The sequence below is a fragment of the Stegodyphus dumicola genome, chromosome X1 (genome assembly GCF_044657685.1).
Source record: "Stegodyphus dumicola isolate Sdum_Otavi_A_Nest chromosome X1, ASM4465768v1".
Classification (NCBI taxonomy): domain Eukaryota; kingdom Metazoa; phylum Arthropoda; class Arachnida; order Araneae; family Eresidae; genus Stegodyphus; species Stegodyphus dumicola.
In genome coordinates, this window is record NC_140780.1 from 9,180,440 (window position 1) to 9,199,132 (window position 18,693).

General features: G+C 36.1%; 2 protein-coding genes across 2 annotated transcripts in view; one reads left to right on the forward strand and one right to left on the reverse strand.

Annotated features, from left to right (window-relative positions):
• The window catches only part of LOC118191429 (uncharacterized), a 118,575-nt gene that overhangs the window by 58,209 nt on the left and 41,673 nt on the right, over window positions 1–18,693 (reverse strand). The gene's annotated exons all lie outside the window — the stretch shown is intronic.
• LOC118191430 (uncharacterized) overlaps window positions 15,426–18,693 on the forward strand; it is a 355,798-nt gene continuing 352,530 nt past the window's right edge. The window contains exon 1 of the mRNA XM_085807210.1: window positions 15,426–15,541. The gene's annotated coding sequence lies outside the window, so the exon portion shown is untranslated. The remainder of the gene's footprint in view (window positions 15,542–18,693) is intronic.

The following is an 18,693-nucleotide window of genomic DNA, read 5'->3' on the forward strand; positions in this document are numbered from 1 at the left end:
ATGAGTATTTCTTGTGTAGACAGTACATTTAAGAGTGAGCATTTATTGAATGTGAAATTTAACGCACTAAATGTATACGAAAGCAAATTAGTAAAGTTCACTTTAAATAAAATTGTGCATTGGGTATTATTATAGAACAACTTTTTCATATATACTGCAATAAAATGTGCTGACTTCTATTTACATATATAATTGGTGTAAATATTTTTCTCATACGCGTAGTTTTATGTAAAGATAGCATTTGGGCTCAGATGTTTATCACATATTTCTTTCTTCATCCTATTTACCACTTATTGAGTAATATTTCACATCGATATTTTTGCGAAGTATCCAACATGTGTTTGTATTTATTTCAACCAGGTAGTGGAATCTTCATAACTTCCTATATTTGATCTAACTTCGCAATGAAAACTTTCAGAAGCATTCGACGATGCTTTAATTATTTTGTACAGAAAATTGCGTGGCAGAATATTTTCAACCATCTTGCTTAAATCATAAATCTTCCGAAGTGGCCATAAAGCACGCAAAAGATCATGTGAAATAACAGAAATATTACTGGATGCTCATTGGGCCACCCTAGAAGCTACTCCCCCGGTGGCTACACAGATGTGCACTTGTGAAATATGCTGTCGGTACGTACAGATGTGACCCAAAAATATCGTTCAAATGGATTCGAGAGCGGCCAAAACGGATATTTTCGTTGAAATATGATACCCGAAATTTTTCGTGATTACAATACTTCCTTCACTTTGTACAAGGAAATAGAAATGAATTTAACTTTCTGGAATGAATTGTATTTTGCGTACGGAAGTAAAAGTAATTTTATGTTATTTAACTGTATAATACGTGGTAAAGTAAAACGGAATGAGCGAAATTTGTCAGTAAAATGACAAGCTAGCTAAAGAGATTTTTATAATTTCTTGGTGGGCTATGGTCATAGTTAATCCGACTGAGCAACAGTACTTTTTAATCTAACCTCCTTAGTTGCATTTTTTTCCCTGTCAGTTGCATATTCATATTGTTGCGTGCGTACGGGTTCGTTATGAAATGAATGCACAAGTCCGATTAAAAATGAATAAAAAAAATATTATTATCACAACAAAAATGCTTAAATTTTCTCAAATTATCATGCAGTATTACAATATCTCGCAGTAGTTATCTTTTAACTACTCAAATGTCCAATAGAACGTAATTCAAAACAGCTAAAGAACGCTAATCCGCGAATTCGCTACAATCAACAAGAGCAGTTTTCTAAACAACAACAAACTAAGCAACTACTACGAACTGAGAGGTTTTCCTCTTTTTATAAGTTTTTTAAATCCCGTGCGAGAATTTTCTGGTACTATCTCGAAATCAAAAAGACATATTTATTTATTAAATGTTAAATGCACGTGCTCTTGTATTTTTAATTTTCCGGCTTAGCTTTCTTCTTTTAATATTCGTCACGCGCTGCACTGCGCGGGAAATAAAACCATTTAATTTATAATTGAACTAACATTAGCTTTTTAAATACCAAATTCGTAACACTGCCCCCTTCCCAAGGACTGCACGTCCTGGGCAGTACAATCCCTGGACAGGAAGCCAAACTTACAACTAAAGGTATAAAAGCAATAATAAGCATTACATTACAATAATAAACAACATGAACAATAAGTACAATAAATAAAACAAATCAAATGCTATCAAATACAAATCAAATACAAAATACACATTTAGAAACAAAAAGGACCATGGTCTTACACTATTTACAATTATTTCCATTACGTACTATGACCATAGTATAGCTAACCTGTCGTAATGAACGACTTTAGGTTTAGAGTTCGAAGACTTACGGATACGAACCACGACGTCATTCTGCCTGTTTAGGACCGTGTACGGACCATCCCAAGGTGACCGTAATTTCGGACAAAGTCCTTTCCGTCAAGTCGGATTTCACAACCACACCTTGTCTCCTTCGTGGAATTGATGTTCAGTAGCTCTTATGTCGTATCGGGTCTTCATCTTCTCCGTCGCCAAGTTTAACACGCTCTCGTGCAAAGTTGTGCATCACTTCAAACCGGGCCTGGAGATCTTGAATATATTCCTCAGACGATGAAGGAGCATCCGCATGGTGATCAAACAGGCGGTCACAAGGCAGACGAAGGTCTCGACCGAAGAGCATCTGAGCTGGAGAATAGATGGTAGTCTTGCGTTTCTTTTCAACCCTGGTATGATTTCGGCAGCTTCCCGAGCTGGATCTTTCGGACAAGGCGTCGACATTTCCAGGCAAGGATCCCTTTTGAGGATGGATAGTCATGCCATCAGATGCTGAAAGCAGTTTGTTGTTTTTCAAGTCTAAGGAAAAATTGTATTTCCTTAAAACGTCCAATCCGAGTATGCATGGATCTGTGATACCCGCCACATAAGCCGTGTGATGGTAGGCAGCACTTCCAAACGTGATGCTTACGTTTAACTTCCCAGTTATGTCGATCTTATCACCAGACGCAGTTTGAAGGTTAACACAGGATGGCGTCCAAATAAGTTTATCTTTAAACTGTTCAGCTAAATCTTTCTTAATAATGGTAACATTAGCTCCTGTGTCAATGATCATATTGCAAGGAACTCCATCGATATTCCCATTAATGGACAGTCCATTACTGTTGCCACTCACTGTATAAATTTTAAGCGCTTTAAAACAAGGTTTTTCATTCTGTGGCAACTTCAGCTCCTTGATATGGTCACTAATTTGTTTCCTGTATTGTTGCTGGGAACTGGTCTCAATTTTCGTACCCTGGGGTGTTCTGCAATTCTTTCGTACGTGGCCTTCAGCTCCACAGTTCCAGCACTTTGGTTTCTTGTCAGTCCTTTTCTTTCCCGTGGCATTTAATTGTCTGCTTAAATCGTATGCCTTAGTTTCCGTGCCCTGGGGTGTTCTGCAGTTCCTTCGTAGGTGGCATTCAACCCCGCAATTCCAGCACTTTAGCGTCGGTTTCGTTTCACCCCTATTCCGTCTTAAAACATTCACTGGGCTTGTCAACTCATTCGTTTTATGAGGTGTTCTGCAATGCCGTCGTAGGTGACCTTCACTACCACATCTCCAACACCTTAGAGCCACTTTCTTCTCGCTCCTATTCCGTATCAAAGCGTCGACTTGTCTGGCTAAATCATCTAAACGAGCCATCAGTTGATCCACTGGCTCATGGACTCGCACAGCTCTAACTGGGTAGCGATCTCTACTAGTTGCTTGCTGGGCTGCTTCGAACTTCATGGCGTACAACAGAGCGCTTTTTATGTCCTTTACATCTGCCATTCGAAGAGCTTTCTGTATTTCAGAATCCCGGATGCCATCGATGAAATATTGCAGCGACAGGATTTCCCTCGTTTCTCTCGGGCACTCCGTAAAGGCGAGGTGAGACAGCCTTTCATCATCCGTGGCGAGTTCCTGGAGTGATTCGGTGGGTTTCTGTTGACGGTATTTTAATTGAAGCCTGCTGTAGTCTTTTAAACATTTCTCGCCGAAGCGCAGCTCCACTGCGCCGGATAAAGCTTCGAAGTCAAGTCTTTGGTTTTCTGGAAGCGTCTGCAGGATATCCGCTGCGTCTGCTCTCAGAGATGCGGCGAGATGACAGGCCTTTGTTTGGGAATCCCATCCATTCGCATCCGAAACGATAGAAAATTGTGTTTTATACACTTGCTAGGATGTCTTCCCATCATATGTGGATAGCTTCAGAGATGGACGAGCAGGCATCGGTAAGAATTAAAAACCCTCAGAATTGCTTCCTTCTGTCGCTATGCTCTTCTTTAAAGTGTCAACTTCTTTGGCAACAGCAGTAGAAACCCTTTCCTCAATTTGTTGCTCGACGGCAGAAACTCGCTGTTCTATATGCTCTTTTACAAAAGAAATTCTTTCTTTTATTTCTTCTTTTACGGAAGATACTTTTACTTCAATTTACCCAACTTTATTTTCAACCACATCTATTCTGCCTTCCATAGCATCGAATTTGGTTTCTATTATGCAGGCAATTTCTCTTTTCATTTCGTATTGACTTTCTTCAATCTTTACTTGTACGGCTTTTATTTCGTCTTTAAAAGTTAATTGAGCAGCTTGAATGGTCTTCATATATTCCTTAACGGATTCTTGTCCCGCTTTCATTTCCTCCTGTCCCGCTTCAATCTTTTCCTGATTAGATTTCATCTCTTCTTTCATTTCTTCTTTAAACGAGGCAAACGCTGATATCGACTGCCTTAACTGCTCTTCCATCGCTCTTGTTATTGGCATTCAAATCCCACTCCTGACACCAAAAATTGTTGCGTGCGTACGGGTTCGTTATGAAATGAATGCACAAGTTCGATGAAAAATGAATAAAAAAATTTATTATTATTACAACAAAAATGCTTAAATTTTCTCAAATTATCATGCAGTATTACAATATCTCACAGTAGTTATCTTTTAACTACTCAAATGTCCAATAGAACGTAATTCAAAACAGCTAAAGAACGCTAATCCGCGAATTCGCTACAGTCAACAAGAGCAGTTTTCTAAACAACAACAAACTAAGCAACTACTACGAACTGAGAGTTTTTCCTCCTTTGATAAGATTTTTAAATCGCGTGCGAGAATTTTCTGGTACTATCTCGAAATCAAAAAGACATATTTATTTATTAAATGTTAAATGCACGCGCTCTTGTATTTTTAATTTTACGGCTTAGCTTTCTTCTTTTAATATTCGTCACGCGCTGCACTGCGCGGGAAATAAAACCATTTAATTTATAATTGAACTAACATTAGCTTTTTAAATACCAAATTCGTAACACTCTGCTATTTTTTTTATATCGTTGAAATTTGTTGCCATGAACTGTTGAGTTAAATCGTTTTCTTGCGAATAAAATCAGTTTAGAGTTTTTCGTTAACTTTGCTTCAGTTTCAATTAATGTATGAGGTTGGTCTCTATCATTATTTCCAATTCATGAACAGAAAAAAAAAAAAAAATCATTACACGATATTCTGCAACCATTATTTTCCTGTAGGAAAAACAAAACTAAATTAAGTGTTCTCTTTTTGCTTTAAAATCCGTATAGCTGACCGTATTGTCATTACTGAGACCTTTCGCTCATTACGTTTTACTTTACCAAGTATTATACAGTTAAATAACATAAAATTACTTTTACTTCCGTATGCGAAATACAATTCATTCCAGAAAGTTAAGTTCCTTTCTACTTCCTTGTACAAAGTGAAGGAAGTATTGTAATCACGAAAAATTTCAGGTATCGTATTTCAACGAAAATATCCGTTTTGACCGAATCCATTTAAACGATATTTTTGCGTCCCATCTATACGTACCGACAGAATAAAAGAATCGGTTTCCCAAAATGGGTTGTAAAATGGCTTTAATATGGATTCAGAAGAGATTGTTTTTGAGAGTTTTCCTTGAAGATAAGACATATTTATCTTTCGCACCAAAACCGTAATTTATGTTAAAAAATTCATGTTCCAATTAAGTTATATTTAATTGTGAATTTCTATTAAAATGTAGCGGAACTTCTAGGGTTTCCTTATTACATGCAGATTAATTGAAGCGCTGAGCGTATGAAACTTTTTTATAAGTATATTTTAAAATAATTAGACTATGGCAAGCGACAAGCGACTTGAATATCTGAGAATGTCTCAAGAAATGAATTAGTGTCTTCTTAGTACCGAAACTGTGCTGTTATAGTTTATAATGGCTTTCAAACTTTATCAGCGGAATTGATGTTGCAAGGAGAATTTGTTAATTGCAAATTTGTTTTGCATTTAATTTGGCTACTCATTAAAAGTTTAATGAAATCTTGGTTTATGTTGTTATATATTTTAGTTAGGATGAGTTAGTAATCTGCAAACTAGATTATCATTTAAATAATAATTTTCTGTGCTATGTTGATCTCGTTTTTTTGTTACAAATTCTTAAAAATATCAGTTTAAACCTTTTTTTAAGATTTAAACCTGACAATCACGCATTTAAATAAATGTATCTTTAAGTACCTTTAAATGTATACAATCTTAATCAAAAGCATTTCGTAAATTTTACATTCAAAACGAGAAAGGGACAATGCTATCTTTTTCTCGCTATCATAAATAAATGCAGCTTAAAAGAAAAGGGAATAATCTTTTTTTTTTTTTATCTATATATATTTGGTTAAAACCCGAGGATTCTTATGGTTTTTACTAACCGAACAATTATCCGTATCAACAAAGGAAATACTTCTTTTATTACATTAAAATGTCTTTTTAAGTTTTAAATTAATACTAGTGGACTGCGGCCAAAGCAAAATTTGTAAGCTGTATGTCCACTTGAAAAGAAAATGCATAAAAACATTCAATATGAATGAAATCACTTCATTCTTTCCAAGCAATAACCTATTTGTAAATAATTTTTCTTGTTGCCAAACCAGGAAACAAAAACTTTTGACATTTCAAATTAATGCGTGTGCATATGACATGGTTTTAATTTAATGTAATATAAATACTTTTTCTTAGTATCAATAAAAAGAATTGACGAAACATTTTCGACGTAAAATGACGTCACAGTCACATGCAATTGCGTGTTTTTTTCAACGCCATAATATAACCTTGCATTACGAATGATAATCAATATTTGGCAGTGTTATTTTTATTCCATATTTTGTAAAACTTGAAAATTTTTTATTAGCAAACTATTCAATTTGAAAAGGAGCAGTGGCAACGCCTTTTGAAATAAAGCAGATTTGAGGTTAAATTATCGTTTTCAGAATTTATCTGCTGAAGAAAACGTACGAAGATAAGAAAGGTCGAAAGACACGCGCAGATTTTAATATTGTAGATTTTATTTTCAGTTGGAATTCGAGAAATGTTATCAGTCGATGAGGTATTATAGATAGCACTGTCAGACGATCCCTTTTTATTAAATTCTGAACTTCCCTTATTCCGATTCTCCTTTAAAAGAGCGTTGTTTTAAGCTGAACTTGGCTTTAAGGCTTTAAGGTTCGTGTCAAACTTTTGAAAAAGTTTGGTGATACAGTAAATCCCCTATTTAACGGATTAATTGGGTCGAAAATTTGTCCGTAAAATCCCCTGTCGCCAAAAATCTTAATTTGTTTTATGAATGAAGTTTAAAATAAAATATTACACTTGAAACTGTACAGTCGTGTGCAAAAGTTTAAGACCACACATGTAAAAATCAGATTTATTGGAATTCCGCAACAAAAACGTATGTTATAAATGAAAAAAATAGATTTTCAAGGTTATTAAAGTATAGTCGGTATTTTGTCGGACCTCCTCTATTTTTTATTTTTACTGCAATACTTTTAGGCATGCTATGAACAAGAGACTGACAGTAAGCTTGATAAATCTCTGTACACCACATGCTTTATTGCTTCAACAAGTTCCATAGTACTGGATGGTGGCTTCTCCATGACTTTAGTTTTCATAATACACCACATATTTTCTATGGGATTCAAATCTGGACCTGGACAATCAAGTACTTGTATTTGAGTAGCTCTCAGATAACCCTTAACATTTCTTGCCCTGTGACACGGAGCCCCATCATGCATGAATATTGAACATCTGTGAACATCCAAGTGAAGCTTCAACTTGTCACGTAACAAATTAAGGTACCGACTGCCGTTCATCATGGTTTTAGATGGCAGGAAATATACAGCAGCAGTACCAGACATCGCACCCCATATCACCTGGCTTGGAAGGTGTTTCACTGTCGGAATCGTATATCTGTCATCATATCTTTTTTCAAATGGGCGGCGAATACATTTAGCACGTGCAGCAAAATTGCTGCACACTTGACTCATCGTAAAGTAACACTGTACTCCACTGTTGTTCGATCCAATTCTGATATTGTCTGGCGAAAGTCAGTCGTTTCTTTTTCATACTTTGAGTAAGTTGGGGTTTAATTACAGGTTTATAGGAAAATAAACCGTTATCTTTAGTCAAACGTCTTGACATAGTACTCGAAGTGACGTTGGTACTTTTTGCAGCCGGAGCAGCTCTAATTTTATTGCAGGATGTTGTTGGACATTCAGTGATCATCCTTCTTATCACATGTTCATCATGTGCAGAAGTTTTTCTTGGGCGGCCGCAACTATTAAGATCCATATAATTTCTCGAAATTTTGAATTTACTGATAGATTGATGCATACCTGTCTTGCTGACAGACAACCTTCAAACTTATTTCACGTTCAGAAAAGCCAACTTCATGCATGACCACTATTTTTGCTCGTTTTTCAACAGTAAGTGAAGATTTCTTACCCACTACAAGAATTATACAACATCACTGTGTACGCACAATTCAAAAACGATTTACTGGTAAACGAGACCACGTTATATTTATACCAATAGAAAGCGTTTTATGCAATCAACGCATGAGATAACGCAATGACGAGTGAAAATGGTGCAATCTGTTAATATACAGGAAAACAGCTACTGGTCTTAAACCTTTGCACGAGACTGTACTAAACATGATGTAAATGGATATGCCATATTAGTGAGTGTAATGTTTTAGCTATGTTATGGTGGGTTTAGTTTACAATACATGGACATTATTATATTAATAAAAAGCTAAAGTCTAACTTACAGTTTTCTAACGTTCTCTATAGGAATTCATAACTAATAAATTTAGATATATCTGGTTTAGATAAAGATTTAAGTCCTTTATTATAACCCAGAGCGATGTACTAAAGTTAATTTAATCACACTCATTACTTTATTTTTTTATTATTTCCAGCATGCTTTCGTGGTATAAAGGTAGCATACTCGGCACGTATTCGAGAGGTCCAGGTTCGACTTCCAGGGAGGGCATTGCGCATTTTTCACATCTCCTACTTCAAAATAGCCTAATGGCTCTACAGTGGTGCCCAAACTAAAAGGTAACTAAAAGTGGACAATAATTCCTCACTGCCAGGTTTTGGTGACTGAGTCTCCTAATACCCAGTCATTCTTCGAAAAGGGGGAAGTATATAAGGAATGTTTTACCCTCCTTGCAGCATGGCTTTGTGGTATAGCGGTAGCCCATTCGACGCGTATTCGAGAGGCACAGGTTTGAATCCCGGCGAGTGCCCTGCACATTTTTTACTTCTGCTCCGAAATAGCCGTATGTCTTCACAAATTTAAATGAATTTCTTTCTTTTCGTGCATGTAGAAGCATTTTACGACTGATACAATACATTGCTAAATGTAACGCCTCTCGAATACGCGCTGAGTGTGCTATTGTTACACTACGAAGGCATGCAGAAAGAAGGAGAAAATATTCCCTTTTAAAGGGCGAATGGGGATTAGGTGACCCAATCGCCAAATACTGTTGGTGAAGAATCATCATCCACCACCGTTGTGTTCGAGCGCCATTGTAAAGTCGTTAGGATTTTTTGAAGTAGGAAACACGAAAAATGTGCAATTCTCTCACGAGGACTCGAGCCTGGAACTCTCGAATACGCGCCTGCTACTGTTACACCCGGAGGGCATGAAAGGAGAGAGAAATAACTTATAACGCACTGGAATAAAATTTTAATATTTTTAGCTTGGAGAAAAATTAAAAAAAAAATAATATAAACTGTTTTCATTTTATTAAACCTAATTCGGAACTCTCTAATTTCAAAAGGAATCTCGAGCTCTTAAATATGCACCTTTCTCTGCTGCGCCTTTATCAGGAAACATAAAACAAAATACTTAAATTTCAGTTAATAATTTGACATAATGTTATGCTATTCTAAACGGTTTTCTGTAAATTAGATTTTGTCTTATAAACACTTGCAGAATTACGTTAGTAATTTACTCATACACTCTACCCGAATAGATTCAAACTATTTTACGAAAGTTGAACCAAATTAGAAAAGCAAACTGAAAATCCAGTCTATTTTCGCTTTACAGATATACGATTAACCTTTCAACATCGCTTTCACCTCGGGCATCTTGTGAAGAAATTTCTATTCGATTTTGCTATGTTGATAAATAGTCCCCAAACGGCTTGGAACATCATCACAGAAATGATGAAATGTGTCTGATAAGATACGTCCATCTCCAAAGTTGTACTGGAAACCTATCCGAGTTCGTTTAGACCAAAGTTCCTTAAACTGGGGGTCGCTATCCCCAGTTTAAGAAAGGGGCAGCAGGGGTCGCCAAAAAATTTTAACAAAATATTTCTTTAGCTTATTATAATAATTTTATAATTACCAAATGTTTTTACACAATGTATCTGAATATAGATAAAGATTAAGCAATACAGACAAAGAAAAAAACGAAAACTTTCGATACATTTCTTTTTATAATATAAACGTTCATTGTCCTTGCTTTGCACGCGACTCTGTCATTTCGTCTGTTACTTATTTAAAATTTTCACTTTGTTCTATTTCTTTAAATTAGAAATTAAAGTTAATGACCTAAAACTGCAATAGTATATTACAGTACAAGTGAAAAAATGGACAGTTTCACTCGCGCGTGTGTCGGATTTGCGCAATACTTATGGGGTCCCACAAAATTTTTGTAAATATTATGGGGTCCTAGGGGTCGCGAGAAAACCTCGGTGATAAAAAGGGGTCGCGACTGAAAAACGTTTAAGAAACCCTGGTTTAGACAAGTCGAAAAAGTCGAGGGTATCGCCAGTGTAAGACGCAAAAGTAAGTAACACAAATTTAATTGAAAAAAAAAAAAAAAATGAGGATGACAATCAAAGTATAGGAAACCATCCCATAGCTTTATAATAGTCCCTCTAGGGCTAACAATTTATCAAGTCACTTCACTTCGCCTCTATCATCCGGTGATTTATGGACAATCCTTACCACAATCGATGGGAACTCTTGGGAATACCGCATTATAATATTTTCTTCATTTATTCCTCCAATCGTGTCTTTTGCAGTGAAGACAACATCCGTCTGCCTGTTTTGATGTCGTTATTCCAGAACTGTCATACACCAGCAAACGTTTACTTTTTGATCATCGGGTACGCGGTGCATTCTCGAAAGACTATGTCATGTATAGACGCTATTTCTGCCAGCTAGTTTCTTTTCTAGGAAGGAATAATTTCTTCAAAATTCCATGTCCCCTTTTCCGCAGTGGTTGTGTAGACGCTATTTCTGCCAGCTAGTTTCTTTTCTAGGAGGGAATTATTTCTTCAAAATTCCATGTCCCCTTTTCCGCAGTGGTTCTGCTCTTAAATGGGACAGATGAATAGGTGATATATTGGCTCTTTCTCCTAAACGGGGTTATTCATGATGAAGATAAACAATATGGGGTCTCGCTTTCTTCACACTTTGTTGTCAGCCGTCGTTTGGAAGAATAAAACGATGCTGATATATGAAAGGATCTCAGAGTAGGTTTAAGAACAAAAGGGCTAATTATTTTGGCTTCGTAATGGCTAATAATATTAATAGCTAAAGATGAATGTTTTTCAGGCAAAACTTAATTCAATTTTCTTGCCGTCTTAAGACAAATAAAGAATGATATTTTAAATACAGGGTGCGGCAGGAAAACTACCTCATTTTAAAAATGAATAACACAAATAGTATAAGCGACATCAGTTTAATTTTTTCCAAGTTATAGAGAGACACTTAAAAGTTTCTTTTACTACGGTTTAAAAATAATATCATTAAGGTGGCCTTCGTTCTGGTCAATGCATTGAGATAGTCGAGTTTTGAAAATTTTTTCCACTTTTACCAGCATATCAACGGGTATGTTGTCGATAGCAGCTTCAATATTGTTCTTCAGTCGGGCCCAGGACCTTTGGACGTTGGAAATTTCAGATAGTCCCACAAAAAGAAATCCCACGGGGTTAAATCACGCGAGCGCACTGGCTACTGACAATCACCTCGTAAGGAGATAAGGCGTCCAGGGAAATGTTCTTCAAAAAATCATGGTCCAATGATGCCTATTCTGGACAATGCACACCAGACAGTCACACGTTCTGTATGGAGGGGCTGCTCATGAAATTCTCGGGGATTCGTGTCACTCCATGATCGCATATTTTGCTTAATGCGTGCTGCAACCGGAAAGATGAAAATGAGCCTCATCGCTAAAGAACATAAGGGCATCACGAGGCGGTATTTTCAAGAACGGCTTAGCGTATATTTTTTCGTGAAAGAAAATCGCGTGGAGTAGGTTTTTGCACCACAGCCAATTTTTATGGATGAAAACGCAGTACTTTGAAAAGTACGATTCCTCGGAGAACGCGCGCTCCTCTCTCGTCCACTGCATGATCGGTACTAAACCTATATGACATAAAACGTTAGACGCCGCTCTTTTCAATGATCGCCATTCCACTCTTCTCGGAATAAATGTCGCTAGATGGCGCGCGTTTTAAATAAGGAAGCTTCCCTGCCTCACCCTGTATAAAATAAATATCGTCTTCGACCTTTTCAAATTTTTAGGTTTGGCAAGAAATTTTAATGTTCAAATTATGCCACACATATTATCACGTTATCACGTTGACTGCAACCCGCATTTTACGGGGTTTGTCCATGGCTCCAGCATACATTTTACATTTGGCGATGTATATTACGTTAAAATATTATCTACAGAAGATAAGTTAATAATTATGTTTAATGCACCTTTCGCTGGTGAGGTTAACCGGTGAAATCCCCCGAGGAGCTGTAGACCATTTTTATTATTCTTCAGACTATTGTAGAAACAATGGTATTATTTAAAAAAAGATCAATATCGGTATTTACTCTAATCATGTAATTTTACTATTGATCACGTCGCCACAGAGCTGTAACCAAGTCGAATGCCGGCTACCGGTGACCCACGGCAGTTAACGTGTTAATAGACAGATTATTTCTACTTCAAAAATCAAAATAATGTTGCAAACTGTCAGATGTGGATTTGGATATCAATTTATAATGTATTTTTCCCGCCCTCCTAGCGCGCCTTCGTGGTGCAGACGTTCTGCACGCTGGGCCGGTATTCCAGACGTCCGTGGTTCGATTTCCGGCGAAGGCGGTGCTCATTTTTCATCTTGCCTACTTCCAAAAAATACCTAATGTCCCTACAACTTGTCAAAGCAACTAAGTAAGTGTATTGGCGATGATGCCAGTATAAAGAAGAAACCTTATAATTTACAGGAGTGTGTTAAAAGCTTTGTAGAAGTGATAAAGAATTAACACATTTACATATTTTTCTGAGGTCTTTTTATGAAAATCATGCTTCATTCTAGTTGTCGTAGGATATTGCGTAGAACTTTATATTCCCCAGCACCTCAAATTTTGAGGATATTTTTAAGCATTTAGAGATAAGTTATTAAGATTATGCTTGAAAAGAACTATGCGTCATTTAAAACTGACTTGCGGTATTTCTCACTCTCACAATTATGATGGAGTGAATTTTGAAATAAACTCCTTAGACTCGCTTATCAACGGATAATGATAATTTAGAAATACTGAATTTTGTCACTTCTTAAAAATTAAACTTGTAAATACTATAATTGAACCAAACCTTTGAGCTAACTAGGAAAAAAAAAGTTCGTTTGACAAAAATTATACAAATTAGTTCAATGTACTTGATGAATTTACGATAGAGATTATTTCGATCATTTGAAAGTAATAAATAAAACAGGATTATAAAACTAGGTTGCTTAATGGGTTTCATAAACCAGAGTTCGTTAAAGTTGCGTAATTGTAGTGTGGGAAGTAGAGTGAAATTGTTTCTTGCTACCGATGGTAAAATACGGAAGACGCAAATGAAAACATACTTTCATGAAAACTTATTTTAAAACCAAACAATGGAAAGATTTGCAGTCTAGAGAAAAAGATAAAATTAACTGTTTATTTAATTAATTTATTCAATCAATATAGAAATATCAATCTATCACGTTGAGCTGAAATTAAATTATTATTGAATACCATTCTGTGGCGATAAATTTGGCAATAATTAAACTTAATTTGCATAAATTTTACATCCTTATGTATAGATTTACTATGCCGCCCAACTGGGATAGCGGTTGGCGACGCGACTGCCCAGGTTCGAATTCCGGAGAAGGCATGGATGTTTGTAATTGTATAGTGTCTGAGCGGCATGGGGCACTCTAAATGTTCGGCGAGCCAAAAAACCCTCCCGAGAGGTTGTGGTAAGGGAAAAGGTAGTGGGAGACTGTGCCTCCGGGGTGCTGTCCATAGCAATGCCACTTGTATGATGCTCAAAGCTCTTGCCAACGACAGGCGCGATCTTGCACTCCTTGCCACGATGAATTTCGTGGGCTTGTTTTGATGTTACTGTCAGACAAGTGAGATAAGTCACGAAAACACAACAGAATTACTATATTCACATACAGAATAGGAAGTATATGAGTTCCATGGGCACATGAATGCAGAACTCGTTGTTTCTTATTCTTTGTGATTGAGCAAGAAGAACGTGAATGAACATTTTGAGCGGCATTGATTGAACTTGAGTTGTATTTTGTCTGATTCATAATTTGCCCGGTTCACATAAGTTAGCAAACCCTCACCGTTTAAGATTGGATGTAATTCTACTATTTTAATAAAACAGTTTAAAAGTTCCACCTATATGTGTTTTTGAAAGTAAACAGCATTCAGGATTATAATTATTAGAAAGTATCCCATCCTTTCTATGTTCACATAGAAAATCATTCTAATTGTTTAACTTCATAATTAAAAATGTATTTTTGTCCGTAGTTATGTTAAACAAATTGCCATAAAATGGTAAAAATTATTTATAGAATATGCGCGTTAATTTATTAAATTAAAATTGTGGAATAATCATATCCACTTGATATGGTAAGAGGCAATGCTTTTAAAAATCAATATATTATATTGTATTATATTATATATCTGTATTAGATGTTATAAAACTCATATTTCCAAATTTTTTGGTTTACAACCCAATATGTAGTCGAAACCAATTAATAAAAAAGTTTATAAATGTCGTAAATAAACATTAAGCAAAATAAACTAAACATTTTCTCAGAGTAACATTAAGGGGATGTTTAATATTTCGATTTTTTTAGATATGCTTAAGATGTAAAATTAATGAAATTTCTTTTAATAATATTAGCGTGACTTATTTCATGTCTTGGTTACTGAATACGAAAAACTTTTGTGATAGTTATTAAAAGATTATGATGACCAATATTTTCAAAAGCTTTACATACGTACAAGGAACAGGACATAAAAGCGTTCCTGATTTTTCAAAAATTTTTCCCAATGTTTTACTATCGTGTAAATCTATCTCAGTTATAACGAGCATGAAGGGACAGCGATATTTGCTCATTATAACCGAGTGCTCTTGGTTCCGAAAACTAAAGCAGAAAAAAAATTCAAACTGTAGTAATAAGACATAAATTGAGTTTAAAATTTATCTGAGTATGAGAGATAAAATGCCATTTCCCAAACCTGAAGCGAAACTTTGAGAGATTTAATTTTAAAGAGCCATAAGAATACTTTTATCATTTTACGACGATAACGATATTACTTCTAAATATTTGAAGAGCTTTTTCGTTTTCAGTGTACGAAGACGGGGGAAAAGTGCTGATTGCGTCCAAGATATTCTAAACATGCGAATGATTTTTCAACTTGGATTGCTGCGTTTTTGGACGTGGTAAGTTTGTATTAAATCCTAATAATTCAAAATATAAACTTAGTTAAAAATAATTCAGAACTCTTTGAATATTTAATAAATTTGGATCAGTTTAGATGAAAACATAAAATATCTGGCAAAATATTTTTACTTCCTTGTCCGAAGTAAAGGAGGTATTGTAATCGCGGAAAATTTCGGGTGTCACATTTCACTTAAAATATTCATTTTGAACGCTCTCGATTTCCATTTTAACGACGTTTTTGTGTGACATCTGTACGTACGGACAAAATAAAGAACTCTTTTCTTTCCAAAACGGATTATAAAATGCATTTAAAAGAGATTTGTTTTCATGACGTGTGTACGTACGTACCTATGTACATATCTCGCATAACTCAAAAACGAGTAGCCGCAAAACGTTCGAATTTTGATACAGGACTGCTATAGAATGCAGTTGTGCACTTCCCCAAAAATATATAAATATATATAAATGCATACTCAATCTTTTGCCAGGCTCGGTGAGCTCAATTTTTTTTATTCTTATATGTTGGTAAACTGCGCAGTTTTTGCTCTAAATTTGATTGAATTATGTTGCATTTATGTTCCGGTTAAAGTTTTTACGCCTTTAGTTAATCTGCGTGCAATAGTTGTAGAATTATCAATAATTTAAAAGCTGTTTAAATGCTACTGAGCCTAACGAAACCGCCATTTGTTTACATTTGAAACTCTTATTAGAATAGTGAATGAGGTTAGTTTCTGCACCAACTTCGGTGCCGTTTTGCTGAATGGGATCAAAAGTAAACTTCCAGCTTTATGCGCGGATATAAAGAACGCTTTGGACACAAAGACGGTTCGCCATATTACAAGGGTTTGTGGATTGCAAATATCGAAAAACGCAGTTCATTAGCTAACAGAGAACTCAGGTTATGTGATTCATGTAAAAATGGCTCGATTATCACCACTCTCAAAGCTTCACAAACGGACGAGATCATGCCATTTACAGAAAACACTTAAAGGCAGAACTAGGTGTACCAGCGTGACCCTGCTCCCATTCATACCTCTACTACTACAAAAATTAATTTAGACGTGGAAAGTGTAACTGTTCTTGATTTACCACCTATGAGCCCCGATTTTAACCCAATAGAGAATGTGTGGGATATTATGTCTCGGAAAGTGTCCGAGAATCGAAGTAGTTTTTTTCCCGTGAATGCTTTAAAACCAACCAGCGAGAGTGCATGCTACCATCTGGAATCAAAGTTATTACAAAACGTAGTTATCTGTTGATGGACAGACGCATATTTGAGTTTATACGGGATAATGGGGGCTGCTAAGTATTTAATAATTCGAAATTAATCACAAGTTGTTCAAATAGTAATTTGTGAGGCATATTCTTCTGTGTTTTTATTTTTCTAAAATAGTATAAATTTCCATTTTAGTTGAATAGTTACTAAAATGCAAGTCGCATGTGATGTAAGTAAACAGCCTTTTTATTGGGTGTTTGAGTTCCTGCCCATTTTTCTAAAACACGTAATATAATACTTGAGGCTATAAACATTTGGGACAGAGTGTGCCTAACATTTATTATTATGAATGTCATTTATTATTATGGAAGGCAATACACGATTATATAGAGACAGTAAATCTAGTGGACGCGGATGTTGAGAAAAAAGGCATTGCTGGCATGGAATAATCACCATATCCTCCCCCCCCCCAAACTCAATCCGTTATATTTTTTAGAATGCATTGATATCTATGTCTCCTGGAACTACTCGCAAAGTGATTGAAACTGTTCTCTTTAAATAATTATTGCTCTCTAGTGCACTCGACCACTTCGTTGAAATCAGAAACATTTGGAGAGCTTGTATGAAAGTTAGAGGTAGCACGTCCCTCATTATTAAAACGTTTTATAATAATCGCATCAAAATGTTTTAGTATGTAGATTTTGATGTACGTATGCAAATGGCAAAATAATACATAAATATGTTTTGTTCAGACTACTTTTAATCATATACAGTGCATTCATAAAGTCATGGTGCACTTTTGTTCGGTCACAGGAAAGCAACAAAACAAGATATAAATGTGAAATCTTCACAAAGCAAAAGGAAAACTCTCCACGTTTTCGTAGTATTATGTACAAGCACGTGCGCACACAGCTGATGACGCAGCACCGCGAAATGCGAAGGAGCAGATCGCCCATCCACCCCCACGCCAGTGTGTTCTGTGGCTTTCCAAATTCGAATCCGTGACCAAAGTGCAACGTGAATGTCGTCACGTTTACAACGAACCGCCACCACATAGAAATAACATTAATCGGCGGGTTTGGTTTGGTTTATTAGATTACGGCAAAGCACTCGAGGGCTATCTGCCTTAAGGGAGGGATGCCTTCGTGGAGGACTTTTTAAGGGAAACTGGCTCGTATACACGTTACACATGGGGAAAACCACGAAACACCCATGCAGCCAGCCTGTTCATTAATCGGTGGGAAAAGCAGTTAAAGAATACCTGCAGTTTGTTGGGTAAACTCCATTTTGGCAGGCCATCGGTCAGTGACGAGTCTGTAGAGGCTATATGGAAGAGTTACATAAGAAACTCTTATAAACTGCAGCTGTTGCACGCTATCAAACAGACGGATAGACCCAAATGATTTGCGTTTGCTGCAGATATGCTTCATGAGGTCGACAAGATAACCGATTTCTGCAGAAGATTGTGTTTACTGGTGAGGCGACATTCCCTGTTAGTGGATATTTTCATTGCCATAACATCCGAAAATGGGCTGCTGAAAATCCTCATGCCCACGCAGAGTACGAACGTAACAGCCCTAAGTGAACGTGTGGTGTTGCCTGATGCATGATAAAGTGATAGGACCATTTTTATTTGCGGAGTAGACTGTGACGGCATGGATGGAGCCCACATAAAAGTGCACTGAATAGGTATGAAACTTTAAGAAGTTTTCTTTTGTTTGGTGAAGATTCTTGTTTCGTTGCTTTCTTGTTACCGATCAAAAGTGTACCATGACTTATCGGACGCACTATATATATATAGAGAGAGAGAAACAGACTTGAAGAAGCTAAAGCTAAAATTAAATTGGAGTCAAAGCAAGGCAATTCTTCAACAATATTAATAATTTCAATGGTGTATTAGAGGTTTAACACAATATCTAAAACAAATCAAAATTA